The sequence below is a fragment of the Sturnira hondurensis genome, unplaced genomic scaffold, assembly GCF_014824575.4.
Source record: "Sturnira hondurensis isolate 20B ecotype Veracruz unplaced genomic scaffold, ASM1482457v3 Scaffold0010128, whole genome shotgun sequence".
NCBI classification, from domain to species: domain Eukaryota; kingdom Metazoa; phylum Chordata; class Mammalia; order Chiroptera; family Phyllostomidae; genus Sturnira; species Sturnira hondurensis.
The window spans coordinates 22,197,719-22,210,125 of NW_028082759.1; positions in this window are offsets into that span (position 1 = coordinate 22,197,719).

A 12,407-nucleotide genomic window follows, 5' to 3' on the forward strand; every position below is an offset into this window, starting at 1 on the left:
TATGCTCCCCAGTGTTCATAGTAGCACAATTAACAATAGCCACATGTTGGAAGCAACCTAAGTGTCCATTAGTAAATGAGTGGATCAAAAACTGTGGTACACTTACACAATGAAATACTACTTAGCAGAAAGAAAGAAAGAGCTCCTACCCTTTGTGACAGCATGGATGGATCTGGAGACCATTATGCTAAGTAAAATAAGCCAGGCAGTGAAAGAAAAATACCATATGATCTTACCTATAAGTGGAACCTAATCAATAAAACAAACACGCAAGCAAAACATATTAAGAGACATCAACATTAAGAACAAACTGACAGTAACCAGAGAAGAGGGGGGAGGGGATAATGGGGGGAGGAAAGGGGGAAGTGTTTTCAGGAACATGTATAAAGGACACATGGACAAAGCCAAATGAGGGTAGGACCAAGGGTGGGAGGTGGGGATGATGACTGGGGTTGGGGGCAGTGGCGGAGCGGGGGAAATGGAGACAACCATACTTGAACAACAATTAAAAAAAGAGAAAAAAAGAAACTCGATGTTATAAGCTTTCACATTAAACACACTGATAAATCAAACAGGGTGGAAGATTTCAATGATAACAAATTTAACTGTGATTATAAAAAAATAAAAAACAGAAATTAAAAAAACACAAAAGAGAATCAATTGATACTCTTAAGGTAAATTAAAGTTTTCTTTTGTAATGATACATCATGATTTTTATTTCTAAAGAGAGAGTTAATAAAATTTTCTGAAATGCACCATTTTTTTTTTTGCTTTAGAAATGAAGATATTTTTGTATGGGGGTCTCTTTTTCTGATGGTTTGATTGCATTTCTAATCTTATTAATGTATCATAGTCTAAAGGACTTTACATGAGACAATGGAATATTTGGGAAGACACATACTTTGGGAAGACATATGACAGATTTGAAATAAAATCCATACTCAATATAGTATCTGATGATTACTGACTAACAGATACACTCTGTGAATCTCAATTTCATGTATAAAATAGAAGTGACACTATTTCAATAAATTATGTATAGATTTTTAATGCTTATTTTAAAACTTCTTTCATCACTTGAGTTTTTTACCATTACAACACTTAAAACTATTAAGTAAAGTAATTCCATAAGAAACAAAATGCATGTTTTTTTCTATATTATTTTAACTGAAAAATTATTTTTGCTTTAAATACACTTACACAAATTAAAATTCTATAGATTTGCTAATGAAAATAGTGACATAAACTAAGGAAATATGTTTGCAAACACTAGGCATATTTATAAGGGTCTTTTGCTTATCATTTACCATATAATTTGTTTCTAATTTGATATAAATTGAAGCTGAGGCGCCATCTTTCTCATATCATTTACTTGGTTAGTAGTGATAGATGAAGCATTTACTTGTATTGAATAGCATGCTATACATCTATTTTAATAAATTTTAGCTTTCAACTTAATTGATAGTTTTAAACAGAGGGATAGATTTATTCCCACAATGAATAAAACTGCTTAACATTTGCAGCCTGTATAAATTATGTTAACACTTCTATTGGCTTTCCATTTTCGATCTAATATACTGCTAATTTTAAAAGAAATCAATCAAACAATGTATAATATATCACTAGAGGGCAGTTTCTATATACGGAGAATAAAACATTTTTCTATAACACTTTAAAGCTATGTGTTAAATGATTTTGCCAAGGGCCTTCAATGAACCAAGAAGCTTTTGGCTTGTCTGATGTATATCTCAGTGAGGTCCCTTTATCATTTTTTTTTATTTTGGACTATTTGTCTTTCCTTGGCATTCTACTTTTACAAGTAACATGTCTCTATTGTAAGAATTCATTACATAGTTTCAGAGAACTTGTCCCCTAGTTATAAACATAAATGCTTCTAATCCTCATGGTTTCTTATAGATAGTAAAATACAATGAAATCGATCATCAGACAATGATTTCTGGGAGGTAGATGATATAGCTAGATATAGATATAGATATATAGGTATATAGATAGCTGATATCAATATAGATAGAGATAGAGATATATAGATATCAATCTCCATTCTGGTACAAGAATGGCCTACCAAGCTAAATGATGTTGAAAATTCAGGCAATGTGAAGAAAGATAATTGAATCCTGCATTTGCCAAGATTGAGATTTTGAGGAATCTAAGAATAATAATTTTTGTGGAGCAGGAGAATAGATGCCTAATTGAAATAAATGGAAGAAGAAATAGAAGAGATTTCAAGTATCAAATAGTTTTTAAGGGGAAGAATTACTAAGAAAAAGTAGGAAAAATGATAGATGGAAGGGATGCTGGAATTTGATTTGTTTGAAGTAAAATAAGTGAAATCCACGTGCTAAGGGAAATGGTCCAGAAAGGGCAGACACATCGACAATAAAGAAGTGGAATGATTGTAATAGTGATGTTCTGGACCATGCCAAGTGGTACAAATCCACAGATCAAGACGAGGACTGATCTTTGACATTGGTGTGAATAATTCTTAGATAATAAGAGTAGATATAATGATCACTAATGGATTTAATAAACATGTAATGAGTGTTCCAGACTCTGGAAATATAACAATGTAGTAATCAAATCCCCAGCTCTCTCTCCTTTAAGGAAAGACTAAATTTGCAATGTTTATATATGAAAATTTAAGTGGTGAAGAGGTGGTGGAATGACGAAGTGAGTCATTGGATGATATTTTCTATAAATCGGTTTGGCATATAAGATAAGCAGAAGAGATAAAAGTTGGTAAACTGAGATACCTAAGAAAGTACACAGGCTTGGGGAGGCGGGATGCAATGGGGGTAAAGGGCAGAAAACTGTACTTGAACAACAATTAAAATAAAAGACAAAAAAGAAAGTACACAAGGGTTTCCAGCCTTTTGGTGTCTCTGGGCCACACTGGAAGAAGAATTGTCTTGAGTGACACATCAAATACATTGCAACACATAATCTCAAAAAAAATCTCATAATGTTTTAAGTATATTTATGATTTTGTGTTGGGTTACACGAGGCCGATAGGCCACAAGTTGGACAGCCCTGATAGAGTCTTCAAGGAGTGAATGAAGAATTGTTTGAAAGTGGAAGTGGAGAGTGGCACCTACAATCCTCGTATCTTGTATAGAGTTTGTGTGTGTGTGTAGAGAGAGAAAGAGAGGGATGACACTTCAAAGATCCTCACTTTGACACAGCTACCAGAAAACTAGTTAAAATAAAGGTCACTAGATGAGATCACCAATCAACATGGAAAGAAAATAAAGAGACTATCTCCAGTCACATGAGCATCTGAGCACATACGTGGGCACACTTGCGACTGAGTTGAGATTCTGTGGGGATTATGCAGAGGCTGGAATTGGGACAGAGACCCTGGGGGTAAAAAGAGAATATAGAGGTGACATTAAATGGAATTATTCCTGAATTATTTATGTGTGATTATTAAATACTTTATTTATTTATTTTTCTAGAGAGAGGAAGGAAAGGAGAAAGAGGGAGAGAAACATTGATGTGTGAGAGAAACATCCATCGGTTGCCTCCCTCGTGTCCCCAGTCGGGGACCTGGCCCGCAACCCAGGCATGTGTCCTGACCAGGAATGGAACCAGCGATCCGACCTTTCCATTTCAGGGTGGTGCCCAACCACTGCACCACATCAGCCAGCGCTAGTCCTAAATTTACAGCGGATATTCAGTTCAAAATGGCAGCTGTGGATGACAGTCTCCCAATGGTGTGGGAGCTAAGGCTTTGAGGGTGGACGCTAAGCAGTGTTCCACCTTGTTCTTGCTGAGCCATGGGGTTGTGTCCCAGCTGGAGACAAGGGTCCTTCCTTCCTATAGGGGCTTCAGGACTCACTAGCAAGTAAGTGGAGTTAAGCTCCTTTTCTTCCCCAAAGAATGTTACATAGAAACTCAATGATACTGTTCCCCTCAGTGAGAAGATAAAATACAAAATCTGAGATAGTAACCTTAGTTACCCGACTCAAGGAACTGAGCTGGGGTCCACATGATAAGAGAGTCTTGGGATATGTTTAAGGCTTCCAGCCCAAGCAGTGCAGAAACAAGTCCAGGTGGAGGGCAATCAGCGTAGGCTGAGATCCATGTGCTCAGCTGATTTTCTCACTAAATCTCCTCATGAGTCCTATGGAGTTCCATTATGATAACCTCTTCATTTTACTGGTGAGGAGGAAAGAGGCTGAATGAAGGAAGGCAGCTTGCTAAGGTCACCCAGTGCGGACAGGGCGCAGCCGCATCCGAAAGCGTTATCGGCCTCCAGAGTCCGCCTGGTGCACACACATCTTATCACTGTCCAGATTGTCGTGGTGATGAGGGGTGCTCACCTGGTACATTAAGTACTTTTGATCGGGCTGCTATGGATCTGCAAATTATATTTCACTCTTTCAATTCAAAACTGTATATTTGTCATGAAGACAGTCATTGGCATGACTGATGGTATTAATGACTGTGAAAGTGTTTTCTTCTTCTGCATGAAACATACTGCTATGTTTGAATGGGGAGGAAAAAAAGGAAAATTCTAACATACAAAAAACAGAGCTGCTCAGGGAAGAGGAGCTTTAGCTTTGTGGTGGTAAAATTCTGGTTAAATTGTGAAATTAATATTAAACCATGTACGTTATCACTTCTCAAATAACAGTGACTATGTGTCTACTCCATCACTGTACTTTTCAAATATATATTATGTGTGAAATATGCATATCAGGTACAGGTGCTAAAATAAATGTTACTTAATAGAACTTAGTGTGACTTTTTTCTTTTGAAATGCTTTATTATATCATCAACACTAGGGGTTTTAAAGCTATTTTAAACATAGATAACACCATTAGTTATTATATACCAATTCAAGCCATGCACATGATATTCAGTCATTTTGTAAGTACTATATAAAGAAATGAGTCACCCATTCAAACACTGAAACAGGTAACGTGAAAGAAATATAGACAGTGTGGTATTTATACAACTGTTTAAACTGCTCTCCTCACAGAAAGAAAATATTGTTTTGACTTGTAAACTGAGAAAAAATAACTAGGGATGTCAGTACTGAAGAATAAATATAGGCTATAGATGTCAAGTTCTCACACTATTGCTGTTCTGGCTACAATTGTACTTAAAAATGAAACCTGTGGATAAAGGAGAATGAAGATAAAATAAACTATAATGACTATAAGATGTTATAAGCTAAGTGGCCATATATTTTTTCTATGAATTGATCATGATTACTGAACTTGTTCTCCCTTAAATTATGGATTTAAGGAAGTAATATAAAACATAGTTCTGAAAAGAATAATTTGGGACTCATGCATTTATATAGCATACCAGAAACCTCACTGAATAACTAACTTACATGTCTAAAATTATTTATCTAAGATTAATTTTTAAAGGATCAATGAATTATTGTTCAAATTATTTTCTGTCATAGGAGAAAAAAAGGGAAATATAAGTGTATATATTCCCTTTTCCTTTTTGTTGACATTATATTCTCATAAGCACCATGGGTACAAAGATCATTGCTGTTGAAATCTGTTCAAAATGTAGTGAAAACCCCAAATCTCATCATACCTCATTTCAATTATTTTTTCAAAAACATGTACAGATTTATTTATTATTGTATCTCTATGAAAAGTAAAGTCACACTATCCATCTCAAATCTCCATTTAATGACTTTTATTTTTGATATTTATCTTGCAAAAATATTACCTGATAGAAGCTAAGAACTTTTGGTTTTGCGTCTCCACTAGTGAAGTTAAAAGTAACTAGCCACCTACTTTGACCTAATGCTCCTTAAAACACAGGGGTGAGAGTTATAAGGTAGTTATTGCATTATATGATAATAAGCAAAATATCCTTCCAATTGCCAAATGCTGATAGCAATGCAAAATGCATTTGTCAAAGTTTCTCCTGAACACAACAGAATAATTAAGGTTGGGAGAGAAAGGAATAGAAGAAAAGAGTAACTTGTCACTTCTAAAATTTTACTGGATGAACTACATGACCTGAAATATTATATTGTAAGACCGAGATAGATAATTATAAAGGGAAACAGTTCTATGTAGTTCTAATAAAATTTAAGGAAGAGTGGATATAAAATAATATATGCTTGCAGATAGGAGCAATATTCTATATAGCATTCTTCTTACCAAATTAAGGTAATTTATGTCTAGAAATACTGACAGCAATTGGCCTGGAAAAACAAGCCTGAACTGAAAGAATTATCTAACTCGGAACTTTCTAAAAACTACAAAGAAGACAATTTGACAACTATGATATTAACAATTGAACATGAGAATTATGAAATTTTCAACTAGCATAGTTACACAAACCAAAATATAATTTGGGGTCTAATGAGAACCCTAATCTTAGTAATGGTAGGCGATTGCCTCTGCTCTTGTCCCATAACTATCTTCTCTTCTTTAGCTTAATTCAAGGGAATTTTGCTCATCTGATCATTTCTGCATGTCGCATGCTGTTCTTTCATGTTTCCTTCTGCCTGGAGTGACTGGTCAAATCTTACTGCTAATATTATCAGAACAGTATTATGTGTCCACATAAACATACTGCAAATTTACTTTTAACCCTTAGTCTTTAACAACTATGTGCTCAGGAGGATTGCTTTGCTTCCATTGCCTTTGAATACATTTTACCCATTAGTTACTTAATAATAAGGAAGTCTCATCATCCTTTTGGAGTTATCATAACATTTAATAATGTCTCCAGTAGAAATCATGCTTCTTGAATGGGTTGCTGGAATAGTTTGCTTAATTAAAACTCTGTTCTGTTGCAGCAGTGGGCGGGATGTTGCAAATTTGTTTTCCATTGGATGAAAAAGAACAGTGCCTGGTCTGTGTGGCACTGAATGCCTTTCACGTTGCACAGAATCATTTTTGCTGCAGGGTTTTGTTTTCTTTTGTTTTGAACAAAAGAGTAAACATTCCTCTCACACTGGAGTGGCCTTTAAAGTTTCTTTTTGCATTCTAACTTAATGATAGCAGTAACAGCTGATAACAAAGAAGTCTTCCCATGGACACACAAATCAGTAAACACAAGAATGAATCAAAATGTTTCTCCTCAATACTTTTTAATAAATCTATCAACCTAAGTTTAAATGGCATGATTAAATTTACATAGAGTTTTTGTCTCCCACTGCCCATCTTTTCTGGAGCTTCTTACAAAGAGACGCTCAGAGGCACATGGCCATGGCCAAATGATGTTCTGTGCGTGGAGCACCAAGCATGTAACCAAATACCCAGTGACAGGACAACGTTCACCCAGTAGACCTGCAGAGCTGGAAACAGATTACTTTATTTCATGGTAACATGTTTCCTCAGTCAGCTATCTTATATGAGACTCTAGATCTACAAAAAAAAAAGCCAGAAAATGAATCTAGTCTAAAGTCATGGATGGGCAAACTAGACATGGATGGCAGTTCAGACCCCAGAGCAAGCCTGGCCCACGGGTCAGTGCTCTGGATGTACAACGGAGACCACGTTTCACGAAGTGGTACCCAGCCCAGCGCTCTGACAAGGAAGGTAGGAGGTCGGAGGTTGTTCACACAGCTTATACTTCAGTCAGTATACTTCCTGGTAAGCAGGCTTATAATTGAATCATTTCCCTTTTCTTTAATCATTTTTAATGTGTGTTATATCGGGGTTAAAAATACCTACTTCCACTACTGAATATGTATAAATGAAATTAAACAAAGTGTAAAAATGCCCAGTTTATTCACCCATCATGATTACTTTTCTTAACTGTAGTGCAATGACCATTGAAAAATGAGTTGTCGGGTTTTAGGAATGAAATTTTTCCACTCAATTTTTTTATATTAATTAAATTTCAGGAAAAAGGGTACAATTATATTGTCCTGATAGTCATCTGACTGTCCATGTGCACCTATGACCTAAATGTGTATGGTAATAGATTTGTAAATGTCTCAAGTAAAACTGCTAGAACTACACCATGTGGAAAGCTTAATGATCATTTCACATTAATATAAGCAATGGTAGAATTATTCTATTTAAAATGACTTTACATATGATTAAAATAATTATTTCAAAGCCATAAAGTTTAGAACTAAATCTGTTTTGCTCATGACTAGAAGGCAATCACAGTTCACCTAATCCTTTATGAAAGCTCTTTTTGTACATAACTCTTTCATTTTCCCAACAATAAAACCACGATAAAAGAAAAAAACCTCTAGATGTGAAATCTCGGCACCCCGGCTCCTCTGAAAGGGAAGACTACTCATTTTCGGCCATTCGATGTGTTGCAAGACTTTTCTATCAGCACTACTCTGCATTAGTCTCTGGAAACTTTCTGACTCTGTATTGGCATTCTTGACTTCATCATATAGGTCATGACGATTTAACTTTTGTTTTATTTTTTCCTCACGTTACATGAAATAATTAAATTTTCCAAAAGTAAAAACAGTAAGAGAATGAATGAAAAGATGAAATAACTGGTTTTGAACAGCCAAAGTAAGAGAATGGTTTGGCTCTCACTGAATGAGAATGGTAATCTTTATATCATAATATAATTGTTAGAATTCTTAAATAAATGGGATCCAAACGAATTAAAAACCTTCCTCACAGCTAAAGAAAACAGCATTAAAATCAAGAGAGAACCAACTATATAGGAAAACATATTTGCAGATGATACCTCAGACAAGGTTCTGATCTCCGAAATATATAAAGAACTCACATGACTCCACTCCAGGAAGACAAACAACCCAATTAAAAAATAGGCAAAGGACTTGAACAGACACTTCTCCAAGGAGGACATAAGAGGGCCCAGAGACATACGAAAAGATGTTCAATATCACTAGCCATCAGAGAGATGCAAATTAAAACTATAATGAGACACCACTTCACACCGGTCAGAATGGCCATCATTAATAAATCAACAAACAAGAAGTGTTGGAAAGGATGTGGAGAAAAGGAAACCCTACTGCACTGTTGGTGGGAAGGCAGACTGGGGCAGCCGCTGTGGAAAACAGTATGGAATTATCTTTTGACCCAGAAATTTAACTGCTGGGATTATACTCTAAGAATCCTGAAACACCAATCCAAAAGATCCTATGCATCCCTATGTTCATAGCAGCACAATTTACAATAACCAAGTGTTGGAAACAACCTAAGTGCCCACCAGTAAAGGAGTGGGTCAAAACCCTATGGTACATTTACACAGTGGAATACTACCTAGCAGAAAGGAAGAAAGAACTCCTACCCTTTGTGATGGCATGGATGGCACTAGAGGACATTATGGTAAGTGAAATAAGCCAGGCGATGAAAGACAAATATCATATGATCTCACCTGTGGAACCTAATTAACAAAACAGACAAGCAAGCAAAATACAACCAGAGACATTGAAATAATCATAGAGGAGGAGAGAGAGGGATATGTATGAAGGAAACATGTACAAAACCAAATGGGGTGGGTTGAAGAGTGGGAGGGGGAATGGGTGGGGTTGGGGGCATGGTGGGGCAAAAATGAAAACAAATGTGATTGAATAACAATAAAAAGAGATAAGTAACAAATAATAATTATCATTCTCAAGAGTTATCTTTTTTTACATTTAATTATTTTATGACACATTCGCAGGATTGAATCTGTGCATTCTAACTTGTCTCCCCTTTGCTCCAGCAACCCCACAATTTTCCCAGATACTTGCATTTGTGTGTCTTCTGTTTTCCCAGATTGTCTTAGTGAAAAATCTTCTACTTGTGAGTATATACTCATCCTCCACTCTTTATACGCAAAACATATATACTGCTCTGCCCTTTGCTTTCTCATTTAATATATTTTGGAGTCTATTTCCACATAAGTGCAGAGAGAGCTTTCCCATTGATGACAGCCACACATTGTAATATCATTACATTGTATTTCAACATGCTCTTGCTGCGAGGCATTTAGATTATTTTATTTAATTATTGTTTTTGCTATTATAAACAGTGCTGCCATGAATGACCTTAATGGGAAAAATATGTTCCAATGATATTTCTTAACTGAGTCTAAAAGGGAATCCATTTATAATTTTTAATATTGAAAATGTAATTTTAATGGAATGCATTCATTCTCCTTGATGATGCAATGGCCGCATTCCCACAAGCATTGTAAGAGGAGGCCTATTCCCAGCAGTCTGCTTAAGAGAGCACGTGGTCATTTATGCGTCAGGTCAAGATGGAGTAGCTGGTAGCAGGAGCCAGATATACTTTCAGAGCAAATGTGCTATTCTGGCTTTCCTGGGACTAGTGTTAGCATGACCTACAATTTTCAACATTTTCCTTTTAATCTAAGAGTATTTATATTTACATCTATATTTGAAGTAAGTTTCTTGGTAGTAGAATACAGTGCTTACCCCTCCCCCTACCAAATCTCCAGTTTCTAACTACCAACAAAAGCTGAGGTATTTGAAGTAGAGAAGAATTAGTGGTGATAGATTTATTGGTGAGATGCTGTTTATGTTGTAGTATTTGTTCTATTATGTCTCGAAGAATAACCTGTGATATGTCTACTACCACAGAGTAAATAGAACTGTGATTTATGGTTCACCATTTCTATAACAATTTTAATACACTCTCTTCTATCCTGCTTTAGCACATTTCAAAGCAAATTAATTCTATTCTCCTTTACATTTCATTCCCTTTTCTATTTATTCTCTTTACAATGTGACCTATGGAGTTATTGTTATGCAGAAATTGTCGGGCTCTGAGACAGAGGCCCGACTCCGCAGGCTCCCTTTCCTCCCTAATAACTGGTCCCAGCACAGCGCAAGCCCGAAGATGAAGTGGCAGGTTTCTGAGTCTCTCACATTGTCCATATTTATACATGTGGTATTTTCGGTAAAGCCGTCAGGAGAACATGAAATTTAATGTGACCCTGTTTATTGTAAAAACATTTTGTTTTTCACGAGGATATCCATTTTTGATTGCTCAGGTCAGATTCATTGTGGGGGTGAGAAAATTTTCCAGCATCACTCATAAAAATTTGCAACTCTGTAACCTCCTATTTGTTTACTTTTGTAAATTGAATCAAGCAAAGCTCTTAGTTCGAAGATGAATGTTCATGTTATAAAAAACACGTTTTGGAAAAATAGGCTGCTCTTTGAGGAATTTCAGTGTTCGGGCAAGATGATAAAAATACAAAGGAATTCGGTGTTTGGCCAAGTATTGCTGAAGCGGCAGGTTTCTATCTTTCTCAGGACTATGTTTTATCAAGACAATTATAACCTCGAGTCTTTCTGTATGAAACGTAACTTCCTTTAGAGAAGGATGCTCAGTTAACTTCACAGCAGGCATCTGACTGACTGTCAATTCATTCCAGTGGATGGTAGAACTTCAGCTTCCTTTAAAAGGAACAGCTCGACAGGGATTTCTCACCAATTTTCAAAACTGAGAACTTATCATTATTTCACAAGTATTATCAGTTTCATCCTATATTTATTTTTCTCATAATATAATATGTGTTTACACATTACTATAGATATAATAGATATGTTACCTGTGATTAACTTTTTGTCTTAAGAAACATTATGGTGCTCCTTTATGAGGAAGAAACACAGGATTTAAATTACATTGAGAAATAGTATCTAGCGAGCCATTTGCTTGGAAAATATGTCTTGATTGCTTTGATTTCATAAGCTTAATTTTGATGTCCACTTTAATTTTTTTAATTCATGAATACTTCCAAACCATACACATAACAAATAATGATACTTTTTACTCACTGGCTTACTAGAAAATAAGAGTTTAAAATTGATCATTACAACGTCACGGTGTGGCCAGCCTGCTGCTACACATCCAGTTTTGAGAAACTACTGCGGGTGAAGACGCCTGCCCGCTTGTGTGGTCTGTTAGCAACCCCACCCCGCTGCCGCACAGGCACCCCAAGAAAACCAGTCCCGTTCTCTGCAGCAAGAACCCACAGCCCCCCAGTTCATGCCTAAGGACGAGAAGGAACAGCAGCAGTGAGCACGTTTCCCCGTGGAAGCCGTTTTCCCTTTTACTTCACCATTGTGTGTTGTGCATGGATGCATTTATTTACTCTGAACTTCCTTAATTCAATGACTACAAAGATTTACATAATATTTCACTTGTGAGGTGTTTCAGACTATTCTAAAAATATTTGTGCTAAGCGATAGCTGATTAGACTATAACGTCTATAGAAAGCCATGTAAGTTTTCTTTTGCCACATTTTCATTAATATTTGAGAAAAAGAATAACTCCCTAAACCTTAAAGTTTGTGTTAAAAATATTTATTTTATTTTACTTTTCATTGTCAGATAAAGCTCTCAGTAGAAGTATAGAATAGATCAAAGAGCCCAGAAAAGAAAAAACTTTAAGTAATTTAAATACATCATAGTTAATAAAATTCACCTTCTAATTTAAATTATAATC